Source organism: Syngnathus leptorhynchus, chromosome 17 (genome assembly GCF_054491065.1).
Source record: "Syngnathus leptorhynchus isolate UIUO chromosome 17, UIUO_Slep, whole genome shotgun sequence".
NCBI classification, from domain to species: domain Eukaryota; kingdom Metazoa; phylum Chordata; class Actinopteri; order Syngnathiformes; family Syngnathidae; genus Syngnathus; species Syngnathus leptorhynchus.
In genome coordinates this window covers 8,609,060-8,626,298 of record NC_141211.1, presented here as the reverse complement: position 1 = coordinate 8,626,298, position 17,239 = coordinate 8,609,060, and the positions used below count along the sequence as shown (strand labels likewise).

General features: G+C 42.4%; 1 protein-coding gene across 16 annotated transcripts in view; it reads right to left on the bottom strand.

The window, feature by feature from the left end:
- Nucleotides 1-17,239, bottom strand: part of LOC147043623 (RNA-binding protein Musashi homolog 2) — a 160,488-nt gene that overhangs the window by 74,683 nt on the left and 68,566 nt on the right. The gene's annotated exons all lie outside the window — the stretch shown is intronic.

Sequence of the window (17,239 nt, the reverse complement as noted above, 5' to 3'; positions counted from 1 at the left end):
AAAAATGAGTCCCTGGCAGCCAGGCGGCCTCGCACTGGCACGGTGCTCTTGCCACACTCTCGCTGCACATTTGGCACAGATGTTGACGTTGCCAGGCAAGATGCTGGCGTGGCGTGTGGAACCTGCTGATTTTCTGCATTACTCACCAACCACATTCAGAACAAATGTGAAGGTAACTCTCATTTGAGGAAAGCGGCTAATACGTCAAAATGAATAGAAATGTCGCAATATTTACATTTCGCTTAGTGAGTATCACGTTATGTGCAATTCCATACACAGACATACACCAAGGAATAATTATTGAAATTACCATAATTTTCAGACTATAAATTGCTCCGGAGTATAAGTCGCGCCAGCCATAAAATGCACAATAAAGTGAAAAAAAACCCATAAATAAGTCACACCGAGTATAAGTCGCACTTTTGGGGCAAATGTATTTGTCAAAATCCAACACCAAGAACAGACATGAACCAGCAACAACAGGCTAAACGATACGGTATGCTAACGTGACATATACGCAAACGAGGAGCTGAGAACGGGCCTGACGTAACATTCAGAGTTATTCAAATAAATATTACATAAATAACACGTTCATCAAACCATCTGTGTCACTCCAATTCATTAAATCCATCGATCGTCCTTTATGTAAACAATGTCGCGTATGCGCCGCATATGCACAGCACCGCTGACATCGGACTCGTTCTAAGTTGCATTTCTAATTATTCCACAGACCCATATAACAATATATAAAGTATATTTCAAATAACTATCATATAACAACAATATCAAACCATCTGTGTCACTCCAAATCATTAAATCCATCGATCAAATTCCTCGTCCGCACAGATCTAGTATATAACTATATTGTAGCGTTAACAAAGTACCGGGAAAGACGTGGGTTTGGTAAACGGCTCTTTATTTAACAAAACAAGAGTTCAACGAGCCAACAACTACTGAACTGTAACGATAAAAACATATACAAGTTGCTACACGAAATAAAATCTATCAAATAACTATAACATAAATAAGGCAAACCTTGTGTCACTCCAAATCATTAAACCCTTCAAACGTGGGGCCCTTCGTCATCTTCGTCTTCCCTTGATCGAATCCTTTGTCCTTTATGTAAACAACTGCCGCGCGGCGCTGGTGACATCACTTGCAGTTCAAATGACAGTAATCCCTTGCTACATCGCGGTTCGTTTATCTCGGTTTCACTACATTGCGGATTTTTGGATTTTGAAAATTTGTGAAAAAAATCACATATAAGTCGCTCCTGAGTATAAGTCGCCCCCCACCCCAAACTATGAAAAAAACCCGCGACTTGTAGTCCGAAAATTACAGTAAATTCACCAGTTTAGAAGTCAGGGTAGCCACAACAGACAAATATAATGTTAGACCAAACTATAAAGTTTAGCTACCGGTGAGAAATAAACATAGGATTAATAATTATATGATGGACAATACAGTATAAAATGTCTTGGCATAAAACACAGTAAGAGTTACACATTTTTCACTTCTAAACACCAGATAAAGTTTGACATTCCATCAAAGATTGGAGTCTGTTCATCAACTACGTTATACATTCGCATGCTATTTTTCAACTCGATGCTGACAGAAAGCGCTACTACTAAATTTCACTGCGGTGAAATCAGACAGGCTGCATGAATTACGTAACCGCCCGACACTATCAACAACCAGGCGGCCTTGATATAAGTCAACATTGCACTATTTCTGCTGCTACAAATACTATTGAATTCATCGGGAGCCCAAGGCAGACAGCTGAAGAGAGATCTTTTAAAGGAAGTACGTATATCTTATCAATGTTTAATGCTGTGACATTATGAAAAGAAAACCATCCTGTCATACAAGGAACACTGATTCATTCGAAGCACTGATAGGCATTTTAACGGAGAATGTGCACACGGTGTGAGGGTCACACGAGCAGGTCGTGCAACGTGGCCGGTCGCTCTCTTTGTCACTCTCCAGCACCAGCAAACTCTATAGAACCATCTCCAGTGCTCGAGGGCTTTTCAATGTAGTTATTCAAGCAGAACACAACTGTGTGCCTCCATCTGATAGAAGGTTAAGGACCTCTTCGCTGCTCACAAAAAAGCCCGCCTCACAGAGGTGAGGCCAGTCTCACCTCAGGGAAGAAATCTTTCTCTGTCCTCCTTCACTTTCACTCTTTCCCTTTCTCCCGGCTTGGTGAAAAGAAAGGTTCAAAGGATAATGGCCAGCTTATCACTATGTAAAAGGGGAAAGGGAACTCCAGCGAAGTGGCTGGCCTTTTGTGACAATGAAGAAAAGAGCAGTCTATTTGGTGGTGTTATATGCACTGGAGCCATCCATGACCACTTCAAAAATGGAGAGTGCAGTTGAGAGGGCAGGAGGCCAGGCAGCTCTTTAACTAAACCTGCAGCAAATAACACATCCAAACAAGGCCAACAGGTGAAGAGAAGACAGGAGACACCGACACAAACCCAACAAATCAATTCTGCTGTGGCTGCGAAAGCCGACCTTGTATGATACAAAAGTGGCAAATGTGGAGGCATCCAATGCATCTTCCAAAAGGGGACTCATCTCGATTTTGAGGAAGGAGTCGGGAACACTTTTGATTGTCCCGGAATTCCACTCCAACTTTAATATAAAAATGTAAATCAGGAATCAAAACAACACTTGTGGTTTTAGTTCAAAGGGACGTTTGTGGGAATAGTTTGTGACTGATTAATTATCAACACTACGGTTGCTTACAGAAACCATTTGGCCACCTCATCATAAAACTAGAATACGAGGAAATTTTCAATCTGATGAAACCTAATAGCTCAAAGCTAATGATTTGCAATCTGCCCATTTTCTGTTTTGAAACACCCCCCTGTCCTAGAACTGTCGCCGCTGTCTGTCATTGCGTGTCCCCCCACCAATCCCATTGGTCAGGAGTCTGCTATTTTGCTTTGCCTTGATGTGTTCCATTCCCATCTGTGTCGTACCTCTGTTTATGGGTCTGTGAATCAATTGTTGTGCTCTTACCATATTTGCTGTCCCAACAGTACAATTTTGTTCACTTGAGAAACTGGTTAGCGTGGCTATGGTGGTTCTTGAAAAAAGTGCAAAAAAACTTGGAAATAAAACCCACAAGAAAAGACAAATAAATGATGATTTGTAAAAAAAAAAAAAAAAAAAAGTTTGGGAGAGATGAATTATGTATCAAAGGACAAAGGCATCAATAAGGGCTAATGTGATATGTTTGGATTGGAAAACAGCAGGCCTGCCAGGTGACAGGGAGAGATTTAAGAGCTCTGGAAATGAATTATGACAGCGATTTAGATAGGTGTCAACCTCACATTTACATTCAACTCGTGGCAGGAAAGCGAGCAGAGGAGCTTTTCTGCAATTTGGGGTTGACACCGATATGGATGATATCTGATGCTACAGAAAGTCAGGTCATAACCACATATGGTACCTTTGTGTTGATGTTTTGAGCTGCCACGTCACAGAGCGTTGTGCTGCTTGTTTTGGACACGGCAAGGTCTGCTTCAAAACACATCACCTGGGGTAACTTTGTCTTTTGGATTCAAAAATCACATCTGAACCGCACAGCATTGATGATTTGAAAAGCATCCATCTTCCTTGGGACTCATTGAGCAGGGGAGTAGATTCCCTTTGGGATTTAGCTCTACCGTAGGGGCGGGGGGGGGGAGACGTTAAGAAAAACTCCCTACAGAGCTCAATGAAGTATCGCATCATTAGCATCATTATGACAAATAAGGGTCACGGTCAAGGAGAAGGCTCAGCTGGCATTACCCCTTCATCAACACTCCCTTTTACAGAGTAGATCATCTCCTATTCTATTTCAGTGATGACAATTAAGAGAGAAATGATAGCAGCCCAGTGACAATGGACAAATTTGCAACAACCCTTTCAATTGTTCTTTTGTAGAGGGGGAGTCTATGTCACTGTCAGAGGCGGTTGAATTGCACACAGAGCTGCCTGCATCCACGCTTGAGTGCTCTTACAAGTGCTTGTTTCACAAAGAGTAGAAGGCAACATTTGTGCTTCCTTTCAGCATTTGTAATTACACATTTAGGAGAGGGGGCTCTTAATTGCTAGCCTATGGGTGGCTTTCGGTCATGTGACAAAGAACCTGCGCTGCAGAGGAATATACTGGATGGTTAAGGAATTAGAAGGTGCTGTGCTGATCAGCTCCTTGGACTGCATCACACACACTAGAGATAAAGCATCTGCAACTCTACAATCGCCGTGACTTTTCTACAGGGCCACTCACTATTAGTTGTGATCTGACCAGCTGTCTAGTTATGGCATACGGAAACAGATATTTGCAGCTTCCAAGCCGTGCGGCTGACTCCTCCCACTCGTCTCATTGCTGCTCGGCTCGTTCCATCTGAATGAACCACTCTGAAATAGCAGTAGCTGCTTGGCGCGCAAGTTTTGATTGGATTTGATCGTTTCCCAGGAAAGCTCAAATGTGTCTTTAAAAGTTAGATTTATGGAGTGTTTGCAATTTTGGATAGCGCCAAACTGAATATATCGTTATCTTACGTTGCTACGTTTAAAACCGCTGAATATACACCAATTATTAAGTCACTCTAGAATATTAGGTATGTTTTGGTTTAATGACAATTGTCCCCCAAAAAATCTGCCGTTTTCTAGCAGTTTTAGCTCATTTCTGCGTATATATTAACTATATAGAGCGTGCTCTGAACGTCAAGACTTATTCAAACAAGTTTCCTTCATGTTGACATTAACAAAATGGCTAGAGAGAGACACTCGAGGAGGACAATTTCTCAAATGTGTCACCATTACATATTTATGAGGTCCCCTGCTCTGCATCCAAGGAGGTCGCTATGGTGATGCTCTCGCGGAGAGCTTCTGCAGATCCAAAAGCGGAGGCTCCGTGCGGCTCACAGACCAGCAAATGCACAATTCAAAAAAGCCAGTCATGCTGAGGGCATATTCACCAATGGATTGCTATCAAAGAAACGTCATGTTTTTGCCATCATTTTGGCAATTTTCCTAATGGATAATTTGATGGAAAAAAGCTTTCACAAAGCATGTATGAAACATGGCTGATAGTTGATGGCTCTTGTCTGTGCTTTGGCTCATATTTGAAGCACACTCGTTTAAAACTACCTCTGACCCTTTCATAGAAATTTGAACATCACTTTGAAGGTCACACCTTCCTGAATAAATGGGACCCCGAGTATGGTGTGGTGCTCGGTCCCACGTTTGGCCTTCCGCAGTCATATCCTCATACTTGAACTCCATATGTTTGAGGATGTTGGCCTTGGCTTTGTCCATCAATCTTCTTGTCTTCCTTTTCCAGGCTACAGGAACTTGCCATTATGGAGTCATTTTATGAATAGGGCCCTCTGCTACTCTTTCTAGAGTATGTCTGCAAGCCACCTCCGTGAAACTACAGTGCCGGCCGGTGCTTTCCCTCATTCTCCCGTGTGAAAGCTCAGCCAGGGAAATATTTTGCTTTCAAGCTAAAATAGTATTTGGAGAGGTGAGCAATCCTTAAGCCCCAGAGCAAACAGTTTAACACAGAGGACCTATTTAAAATGATTTTCTTCCTCCCTCCAAAGCCCATCTGATTTTTCTCATGCGCGCATAAGTGCGCACGTACACGCTCACGTATTCGCAGTAGATTTTACAAAATGATGCGATTTATGTAAAAATAGCTACAGGAGGAAATGCGGATGAGGCAATAAAGGTCAAAAGATACGATATGTTCAGGGACTGTGTGTAAAAAATATTGAAGTTGTATTCTTGACATGATTTGTTGCTTAAGCGCAATGAAAAATGAAACAAAAAAATCAGCCCTTTTCTCTTCGGCGAAAAGGAACAATTGTCTGGAAATAAAACGAGTCTGGAAGAGAGCATTCGATTCTAGGTGGTTTGCTCTTTTTTTTGAAAGTTGTGAATCTAAATGTGGCCTTGAATCAAGAGAGGTGGCTCCGGCTTGCTCTGTCAGCGCTGAGATTACTCGAGAGCAGAAATGCCATGTGTTTCTATTGTGCCTTTTGCAGCTGGCTTTGAACCACCAGTTAGTTATTTAACTGTATCGGCGGGGCAATGGAAACGACTCGCTGGCAGCTGGTGTCAAGGTTTAGATGACGTGCAAATGGACAGGTGAACATGGAGTGATCTGCAGGTCGAACAAAAATCACCACATTTATTTTCTACACAATGGTCACTATTGCTAGTGCTTCACTTACATTAGTCTCAAGCTTAGAGGACATTTCAATGATTTGTCATTTCTCCCAAGATTTGATAGAAAACTTTTCATCTGTTCATGCAAAACACTTTCATCTGTTATTTGGTGATAGCCTGTCTCTCTTTGTCAGCACAACTATGGGAGGCCCGATTTGAATATGGTTACACATCCCTCTATTTATTAAAGCTTGGATTAACATGACAGGAAGTTTTGTCTGGGGGCTCTTTAAGATGGCTCAGAGAGGCAATCTGGTGACAGTAATAGGATCCAGCTAATATACTTGACTGATGCTCCTTTCCCAGTGTTATAAAGCAGAACAATAGGAGTCGGGTTCTGGGAGTGAATACATTGTGTTTGGTAATAGTGTGTGTATCCATCCATGTGTGTATTTGGAGGACTAATCAGCCAGAATACCATCACTTAGCAAATATACGGGCTGAGGACATAAAAATACTAAAAGGTCACAGAGCAATTCCATCAGGACATCTATTCTACAATTAACTGAATAGACAAAGGATCTGACGTCGCAGAGTGCAAGAGGAATATTTTAGCTCTGTGTCTCTGAGTTAGTAGAGATTTGTTAAAGGTTGCCTTTGAATATATGGAAATCATTCAAATTGTCTTTCTTTTTCTATGCTGTTTGATTCACAAAGAAAATTCATTACTGGGGACATTTAAAAGGATAAACTGCCCAACTTTATTTTCATTGTTGCGGCGCAATGCGGCAAAAAGCTTGCCTGCCTTCAGTTATCATTTGAAAAACAAATTTACAATATTTGAAGGGGTTGTTTCATTTGTAGACAGGATGTATACGATATATTAATTTTTTTTACTCATTTTAGGTAATAGTCATCTGCAAAGGTCGAATAGCAAACCTATTCATGGCTTTATCTAGTAGTTATATGAAATTCATTGACTTGGCAATTTTACTCATATGTGACATTTGTCACCTTTATTATAATGCAATTGAAATATTTGAACAAATAAAATACCCACAGAGGTTTACATCATAGTTAGATGTTGGAACCACATTGGTGTATGTATCACTTCATGGGCGGCACTAAACTTGACTTGCCATAATAAATTCACTCCCAACAAACACAAACTTTTACATCACATGGAGAAGAGACTTGGGAGCGGGGTTAGCAGATCAAATCGACATCTGTTTCACAGATAGAAGGGAATCTGTGCATCTCCCCCAAACCTCTCAATACTAATTAACAATCTACTGATAGCGGCCAAATGCCAACAGTCATTAGCGCCCACACAAAGCAAGAACACAGATGTAGATGTGCATGCACTCAATTGTAGACATGCGGCCATCCGGACCATACCATCTGTGGATAAGATATTAGATGACAAAATGTCTATTCCCAAACCCGAGCAGGAAACAGGGAGCCATTGCGCAATCTGATCTGTTGTTGGAACGGTGGCACCGTTTAACACGTGGCTCGCACTTAAAGAAATGGACGACAACTTCAATTTCGGGGAAGCATCGGACCTCTGACTCGTTCACCCATGGCGCAATTTGCATGCGCTCAAGCAGCGTGCACAGTAAACGTATCTGACAGTTATCTTTGATTTTATTTACAAAGCGATTTCGGCAGCGGCTGCATCTGAAAAAATCCGCCAACCGCTCTTTGAGTCCCTGGTGCGATTTCTCTCTGGCTGAATCTTGGTGACAGGGTCAGATAGAGAGAGCAAAGTGGTGAGAGGTGTGACAGTGTGAGCAGATGAGGGTCACTCCGTGTGGAGGCCCTCAGCATGACACCCATCACGGCTACCCAGACAGACGCCAAATAATGCCACCCACACTGGCGCACTCTGCATGGGAGGGAGCCCAGAAACCATATGGAGCCCAGAAGCCAATGCACCCGCCAGGAGAAGACTGACATTTCAGTCTGGCAGTTGTTCATCAAACTGAGCAGTCATTAATGTCCATTAACCAAATGTTTAATGATTGTGCAGAGTGCCGATCACTTAACCGTGGTTACACAACTCCGTTGCCCGTACGCTACGATGTCACCCGCTCTCGGGAGCGCGCTTAAAATCGTCTCGCCTTCCCGCCTCCATTTTATGACAGTGACACGCATCTTGCTCTGATCACTATGTCAATATGCAGCTCGCAGGAAGGCAGCCCATCTGCAAGGTGCACTTCACACCGACAGATTGAATGTGCGCTTTAAGCGGGGTTTCCGACGAGACCGGAGCGCCTTCCCCTGACAAGGTAACATGGTGCAAGCAGGCTTCCGTAACGGCTACCCGTATACAGGCCAGACTGTGGAATTTACGACAGCAGGTAGGAGATCAAAGCTGGTGCTGACAGACTTGGCAAACACAAAGATTTATTCAACTCATCGCTGTTTTATTCTTGGTGGCGCTCCGTCCATGATGGCGGTTTATTAGTTGTCAGTGAGCCGGGTCGGAGGCTCTGCGGTTGTCCGCCGCCGGATTCAAACTTCTACGAGCGACGTGATGACAGAATACGAGGCACTCTGTGGTTACAGCGTGGAATTCCAATGTCAATGGCACTGGCCACTGCCATCTCCCCCTCTTGCTCTCGTTTGTCATCTCTCCTCCCTCCCCTCTCCCCTAGTGTTTGTCAGGGCTGGTGATTAGCTGTCACCCTCTGCACAAGCAGATAACACCCCACACAGCCTGTTTCCCCTCTGGGAGCATGCACACACGTAAAATGCACAAATAAAAGCACAAGAGTGTGTGTGTGTGTGTGTGTGTGTGTGTGTGTGTGTGTGTGTGTGTGTGTGTGTGTGTGTGTATACACGCATGCACACTTGATCAAATAAAAATAGTATCATCTGCTTTGTATTCCTTTAGTGAGATGCACTTATCCGTAACGTCTGCGGTAACTGCTATTTAGATCTTATCAATCTTGACTGTGATTAATGTTCTGTGCGTCGATTCTAATTGCAATTCCTTTCTTTTCAACAAATCTAAGATGCAATAAACAGTTTATTGGCAACGTTACTCTGCATCTTTCTGAGCGCAATTTGAGTTGGCTGCAAGAGCTGATTTTGAGACATTATGACTTGGCATTCGCCAACCCAGCTGCAGCTGTTGAATTGCCATCGCCGCATAATTCTTGCTCAACTGATTGTTTTCCTGCTGGTTAAACTTCAAGGGCTACTTCAATAGTTCTCACAATCTTAGGACACGGTTGCTCTCTTAACAAGCTGAGTTCAAATTGTTATTCCTCACAATTTCTGTCGGAATAAAAATCATGGACATTTTGCAAGGAGTATTAATGCAGCAGTTAATACATCTTCAAGCTGCAGAAGTCTGGTGAGATCACTTCTTTCTTGCACTCCATAACACACTGCTTTATCATATTTATAGCATTTGCCTTAGGTTGAAGACTACATTTGAGTCATTTATTAAAAAAGATCATCAAGTGGCTTGGTTGGCAAAAAATAAAGAAAAGGTACAACCAAAACGCAAGAGGTGTTAAAATGTGCCTGGTCTGCGAGAACCATTTAAAATGTTCAACGTGTCGCGTGTTGTTGGCTATTTCCAAATCAAATGCGCAAAGCCAGACAACATTCGACCTCAGTGGCAGGTGCCGCAGCAGCTGGACATGGTGCATAAGGATGAATGATCTTTTATTTATTTAGCTTTGAATGAAATGAATGGAGGCATATCAAGTCATCTAGGAAAGCTGAAACAGAGTAACTTGGCTATATTTAGAGTTTGTCTAACTTGTGCCCTACCCCATTATTTTCAGCAACTGCTGGAGACCGTAGTGATTGTCCTTGATTAACAACCTGATCTCTTGGAGTAACATAAATGATATAACAATAAAATACAATTTGCCACATGCTACGTTGATGATATTGTGACTTGCGGTCAATGCCAAACTCCCGTGACATATGAACTGAATCAAGCATGTGTTTTATTATTTAAAACGACACAATGTGTTTCAACTCCAAAGCAAAAGTAGATAAATATACATGAGCTGCAACACATTTGATCAAGAGGTTGGGAGAGCCCATGCCCTGCTTCGCAGAACGGCGCCATCAATTCCCTTATGCGTTAACTTTAGACTCACATGGCAGGGAAGGTCCACATGAATTCCCCCACTTGTGTCATTTCTACTGTCACAATGACAAAAAGGATTGTAATGTAGCAGATAAATACACAGCATGGATTTATCTTTTACCCCTAAGCAGCTTGGTTCTGGGAACCCTTGAACAATGTTGGCTAATCATAGCATTTGAAACATTTCAATGTGTCATCTTGCAACAGTCAAGAACAAGAGGTGATTTCTTATGACGTGACAGGCCTGTTATGGGAATATAATAGAAGATGGAGGTAATGGGAGAGCAAAGGGCTGAAGCCGCCTTGAAACAGAGAGGAGGCAGAGAGAAAAGAGCACACTGGGAGCACAATAAAGACAGCGAGACAAATACAGACAACCAAAGACACGGGCAGATCGCGGCCCTGCCTTGCCTGTGTGTACACAGGGCATATCATGAGCCGGAGCACAGAAAGACCAACACATTGAGATAAGAGCTTTTACTCAGGCTCGCTTTTTAAGGCTAAATCGTCAACATAGTTTCATGTACATTGTTATTCACTTCTTGAAACACCAGAATTCTCCCTACGGGGATCATTAACCGGTTGGTTATCTTATTGTGTCTTATCCTTCTCATTTGCGTCCGGGAGTGTTTCTTTTCTTTGTAAGATAAGGTTCCATCTTGCCACCCTAAACCATTGCCCAGAGGGAAAATTGTTGTCACCCAATAATCAGCCTTCACTTGCCAGAAATTTCTCATCTTTTCATCAACTCGGCAGGTACGTCCAGTTCTTGGCAACAAAGTTTGACTGTTTCCACTGGGTCACAGGCACTCAGATAGCAACATATACAATTGCATACGAGACTTGCAGAAAGCAGTTCTTGCGACAAAACCTTCAACACAGTCAGGCTGATATAGTCTTGCGCCTGTTGAGTCAAATAATGGCAAGTGAAAATGAAATAGTTAAGATTTGGAAGCAACATCACATGACAAATACGGTCATCTGTCATCGGTTCTCCACCTAAACAAGGAAAAAGGACTCGAGGACTAAGACTGAGGGTGGAACTGTGACCAGACAGCAAAAATAATCGACGTCATCCGAATTGAAGCCCTCAAAGCTTTTATAGATCAACCGCATAGATTTTTTTTCCCTCTTGCCCTTTTTACCTGGCTTAGGTTTAATTCAACTCAATTAAATCAACCTCAAAGTTCCTAGAGAACACAGTCATTCATCTTTGAGCCGAGCTACTTCAGATGAGCAAACGACAAAACAAAAGCACTCCTTTGCGGCTTTTTCTCCGCAGATGCCATGAGAGCAGTTTGAGCGATGGTAGATCTCAAATTAACGGCTGCAAAAAGCTTTAATAGATAACCTGGACTGACTACTATGTTAGAAAATGGGGTCAATTTATTTGCATTCTTTCTTTATTTGACACTCTTATCAGTCCAAACGCAGTGTCAAATCTAAAAAGTCATCCCTGAGACCAAAATGCACCCCGGGGTAAAATGCTACACAGCGCGCCACAGCTTTTATGTTGACAAAAATCAACACAATAATCAGCGAGAGCATCAACAAGGGTTTGTCCTTGAGTGACAGTCGGTAAACGGAAACCTCAGTCAGCTTCATCATGAGTGCGTGAAACAGCTGGCGAAATGAACATCTTTCCGACGGATACATATTTCATGAGTTGTGGACTCACCGTTGACAATTTAGCCCTGAATAATATATTCATCAAACCTGCATCGACTAATGAATAGCTTGCTCATGTGAAAAGAAGAAAGCGGATGGCCAATAGGTAAAGTAGAAATAGAATTAATGAGCGGTTGCGAAAGCTCAAATAATCGAATGAATGTCGCTCAGAAAAAGCAGGAGCATTTCCGTTCTCCGCCTAACCTTTGTCTTTGCTCAAAGTCCCCCCCACCCCCCGTTCATGAATGGAAGAGAGGTTCTATAGTCGTCTCCGTGATTGTAGATTTCACAGATGTGTAAATGATGTTATGTGAGGCGCACTGAGTGAAGCTTTGATCTGCTATTCCACAAAGCGGGCTGTACAACAAAAGGCGAGAAAATCCTGAGCTCAGGCAAGCCTTGTATCATGTAAAAACTCTGTCTCTGTGATCCGCCGCTGATCTGCAAGCACTCCCAGCTGTGCCCACACCTAAACGGTAGATGTGCCCCGGAGACAAAAACACAGACTTCTCTTCACAGACAAACTTGCTCTTCCTCTGCAATCCAGTGCAACGCAGTTATTGTCGCTGTGCGTACTGTGAAGTCTGCTGCATCCCAATTTTTTTTTAAATCTAGAATCAGGAAAATGTCAACAAAATCCAGCCATGTACAATAAAACAAATCTCTACATGCACCAGAAGTAGTCAAATCAAAATTAAGAACGATCTGAGTTTGTATGTGTTTTATTCCCACCCCCACAGGCACTTAAATGCTGTTATTAGACCGTAAAACATTTTTACAGGCTACATTGTGTCATTTACACAACATACCAAAGTGTCTCACCGATATATATATTCTCCTGGATATTTTCTGTTGGATTTGCATGTCAGTCATACACTTCAAACTGGAGGTGCTAGATAAAGTCAAGCACAAGTCATTTATAATTCAAAGGCCACTTTTGCTTCAGAGCAGACGGCCCTCTTTTTTAATTAATTAGGCGCGCAAAACTGTGGCGACATGTTGATTTTTCATTCGTCCCAAGATTTGAGAAAACGTGCTGAATTGTTAGTAAAAAGGTGACCCGTGCACGCTGTAGACGCTCGGACTGAGAGAATTGTATTGGATTCATCAGTGTAAAATCCAATCTATCGTGGCAGTCACATTTTTTATTCATTGCACATCAAAATGGGACAACACCGCTCAATGTTTGTTTGTCTAAATTATTAATGACGGGCTGAAATTATTCAATTTTTGCCATAGCATGAATGCAAATGCAAAGTCTTTCAAATAGTCAAATGGTCATACATCTAAAATGGAACTCTTTTGATCATTTTGTATTTCAACTTATTTTAACCGGCAGTTGATATGAGCAAGTACAACTAAGGAAACCTAGTTCAGACATGGCTGCACTTCAAAAAAGAAAGCCGAAACCGAAACGGTGGAGCTCGAGTGGAATTTCTGCAAAGCTCATTACCTGTAGGTCAGTTTTCTCATCAAATGTGACCAATGACAACTGGCACTCACTACACTGCCCATCGTTTGCTGTTCATGACACAGCTGCGGCACATCGCTTCACGGTCAAATTACTTTTGGTTCAATAAATAAAAGTTTCAAGTCCAGTCAGGTGTTAGATTGCAAGTATTACACAATAATTCAAACACATTTGTCTGCTGTGACATTTAAATGGCAAGGATGAGGGCTTCTGTAGCTTGCAGTGTACCGGCTTCCAAAACACTTGAATTTGTTTTTCAAAATATGAATTACGTCAGGTGTAAGGGATGGTTTTTATGATTGGAACCTAATGATCATGTTTGGAAAAAACAACAACAACAACAACAACAACAACGGTGGATTTAGTTTGTGCAGCAACATGATTTCAATCATTTCAGCTTGAGAGGCAGACTCGAGACCAAGCGTGGTTCCATTCCCTCAGCATTCACTGCTCACTAAGCATATCGTAGTATTTAGACAGCTTTAGCAAAATGCCACAGCGTAATATGTGCTGGCTAATTTTCCAAAAGGTTTGATGTGGACAATCTATCTGAATGTTCTGGTTGGGTGCATGGCCTGATGGGATGGCACCCCATTAGCTCAGTCAGACCGCAGGGCCCCACTGTTAACATTAGAATGTGTCATGGAGCATAACAAAGAGGAGCAGGGCTTCATCTTGCCATATTCATGTTCTTTCCTGTCTTATTGTGGCTAATGTGATGATAGCATTGATACAAGCCAATCACATGTGTAAAATGCCTCGCAATTAGAGCGTTGGGGGTATTAGTATTTTCATAACGCCCACCCGCTTCCATATCGGGGTTGCTAATCAGTTGTTTCAAACTGTTTAATTACAGCTCGCCAATGGCTACTTGATGACATACTTACCTTATTGTTGCATCAATTATATTAAAGAGCTGCTTTCAAGAGGTTGCGGCGTTTGCATGTGATACTACCGAAATGTTACAAGGGCTGAGTGACAGCGACTTCTTAAGGACTTCATTTTACAAATACAGCAATAAAGACAAGCTGCCGCACACCACGTCTCGCCACACAGCGAGCTGTAAGGACTTTTGCATAATTGCAATAAAAACGTGTATTGGCCTGACTGAATGAATTCGGGCTTGGTAATTGCAGCATAAACAATGTGGTTGACTGTCACACAGCCACAAGGCTGTCAACAATCCAGATCTTTTTTTCTAGTGTCTACTATCGTATTAAACGAATCCACAGCCTGCCGTGTAATCACTGTAATTATGTGGTGAGCATGTGTTACCTGTGGGGTAGCATGAGTAACACACATTCACACGCGTGGACTGGAGCAGACGTTTATTTTATTTATTTATTTATTTATTTATTTATTTATTTATTTATATCCATGACCTGCCGTCAAAATCTGTGCAAGCGAGGTTGATGATGATTTTTTTCCCCCCATTATTTTAATAACTTACCAATAAGATTGTCCAAACATGAAAACCTAAAATGTCACTGTCGAGAGTCGTTGTAGTTGGTAGGTCTAAGCAACGTTTTCCTGAGCTCATTTGACCTAATAGTGGCATTTTCTTTGCCATTGCATCACATAGTTTTTGCCATTTTGCATGCTGTATAAAAATTGCAGCACAAACCAAAATATCTGGTAACCCCTGGGCACCACTTAGGTCCGTCCCTGAAGAAACCAAAACTGTACTGCCTCATCTGTTTACTGGCACAAGTAAAGTTGTCATGATGTTGTGGCTGCAAAGAAGATTTGTTTGGCGCTTGCCAAACAGTTTCAAATGTGCATTCACGTCCCCTATACAAGAACAGGAATGTACAGCACGAGGAGTCAAATTGTGTCAGTCCGCCCTGTAAATACAGATGAGTCAAAAGATCGGACAACTGAGATGGAAATTAAGCACTACTTCTTTAATTGGAGCGAGTGGCCTTGCCAAGGCCCAGCATTTTGATGACATCAGTTTTCTTTACCAGCCACTCGCCATGGTGCCTGTGCCCATGCCCATCAATATAAACCACCTGTATTGTCAACCCCCGTTGTATTGACAGCACCACCACAGCAGCCCATCAAGCACCTCCCTCCACTTTTGAGGCTTTCTTTCTCGCTTCACTTCCTCCTCCTCTCAACCAGGAAAAGCGCCACATGCTACCACGCCAAGTCGATGTACATCTCTTGTCTCCCTTGTGCAACCCATATCAAACGTACTGTGCTCATTCCTCACCGTTGAGCCTTGCACACACATCATATCAGAGTTGTAAATAGAGAGGAGCTTAAATGACAACGGCCCTTCTTCCGAAAGATTTGCGCAAAAGAGGGCTGGCAAAGATAAAATGTCGGGTTATGGGTCTAAATTCCACATGAATGCCCTTCCCTTTAGTGTGCATTATGACGGCAATGGACCATATCATAGTATTTGTTTTGCTTTAGAGCTGTCCCTGGTGATTTATGTTCCCTGAGGACAAATACATCATGTCACTATACAAGCAATGTTTCTGTCACAGCCAACGCGCGGCGGGGGGGCTGAATATGAGAGATTTGTGTACATCTGCGGGTGAGTGTGTGGCTGGGTGATGACACACTTGTGGCAGTGCCAGTGTGTGACCGCTGGCCCCCCGACTAGGGAGCAGCGCCTGCAAAGGTTACCCAGCAGAGTGGCTTTTGTATGGTAATGTGACCTCCAGCTCCCGAAGGAGTCCAAACACCTGGCTAGCACCCCCCTCCGGGCTCATAGCCCTGACGCGTTAACTGTTTTACCTGATAAGAACGTTGCGCCGGTTTAGCAATCTCTTGGTAATGTTGTCATTTAAGTCCGTTTCCAATAGTGCTTTATTTATTATGTTCTTCACTTTCCATAAGTGGTTGTTCTGTTCTAACAGACTGAATGGCAGATGTTCTTACTCTGACAAAGACAGGACTATTCATATTCATGAGTGTACTTAGGCATGTCACTTTTTTCAGGCGCAATACACATATGTCAATTTTCTATTATCTTGCTCTATTTTCTATACAGAAATTGAATCTGAATGGGCATCTGTCAGACCTGTATGCCTTTTGTTCCCAGGTTGTAAAACGGCCACAAGGGGGCAGCCAATACCGGTATCGACACTCCAGGAAGACTATTTTCAAATAAGGTCGATCTCGGAACCGATACCGATACCTGGTATCGATACTCACCGATCCCTAGTTTTTAACCACATTTTCATTGGGTATTTTGTTACATAATAGAAATAATTTCATGACGTTTAAGTCATCGTAAAGCAGACATATAACGACAATACGCTGCTGTTAATCACTGACGCAAACAAAAAAACAAATGTTCGAGCATTGTTGTGTCAAAGATTAAAGGGGGCCTTGTTGGATGCCTGCACGTTACTTTGGTGCACTGCTATGAATAGGAATATTTTGGAATGAGCGAGCCCATGACGAGTTAAATGATTGTCAAAGTGTTCTTTCGGTCCATGTAACGTATCTGTATCGCATCCTAGATTTCAAGGTCTTGGTAGAGCTATACCTCAGGCTAGCATACACTTGAGAGTAATTCGAGCACCAGCTTCCTGCCCCTGAGGCAGCCCACCTACTGAACTAATTTTTTTCCGTCGTCACCATGCTGAGCATCACCAAGGCACCCCTCTCGTGCAGCGGTTTTGTTAGATGCATTAGCTTAGAAGCGACTATAGTTCTTCCCTCATTAACGTCACCCTTCAGTTGTGTCATTAAATATGACTTGAAGTCATAGCCATACGAGTCCTGTGCTACAATTTGGTCTATTTATTTATCCATTAAATGTTAATTATGAATGAATGTCACTTTGAATAATT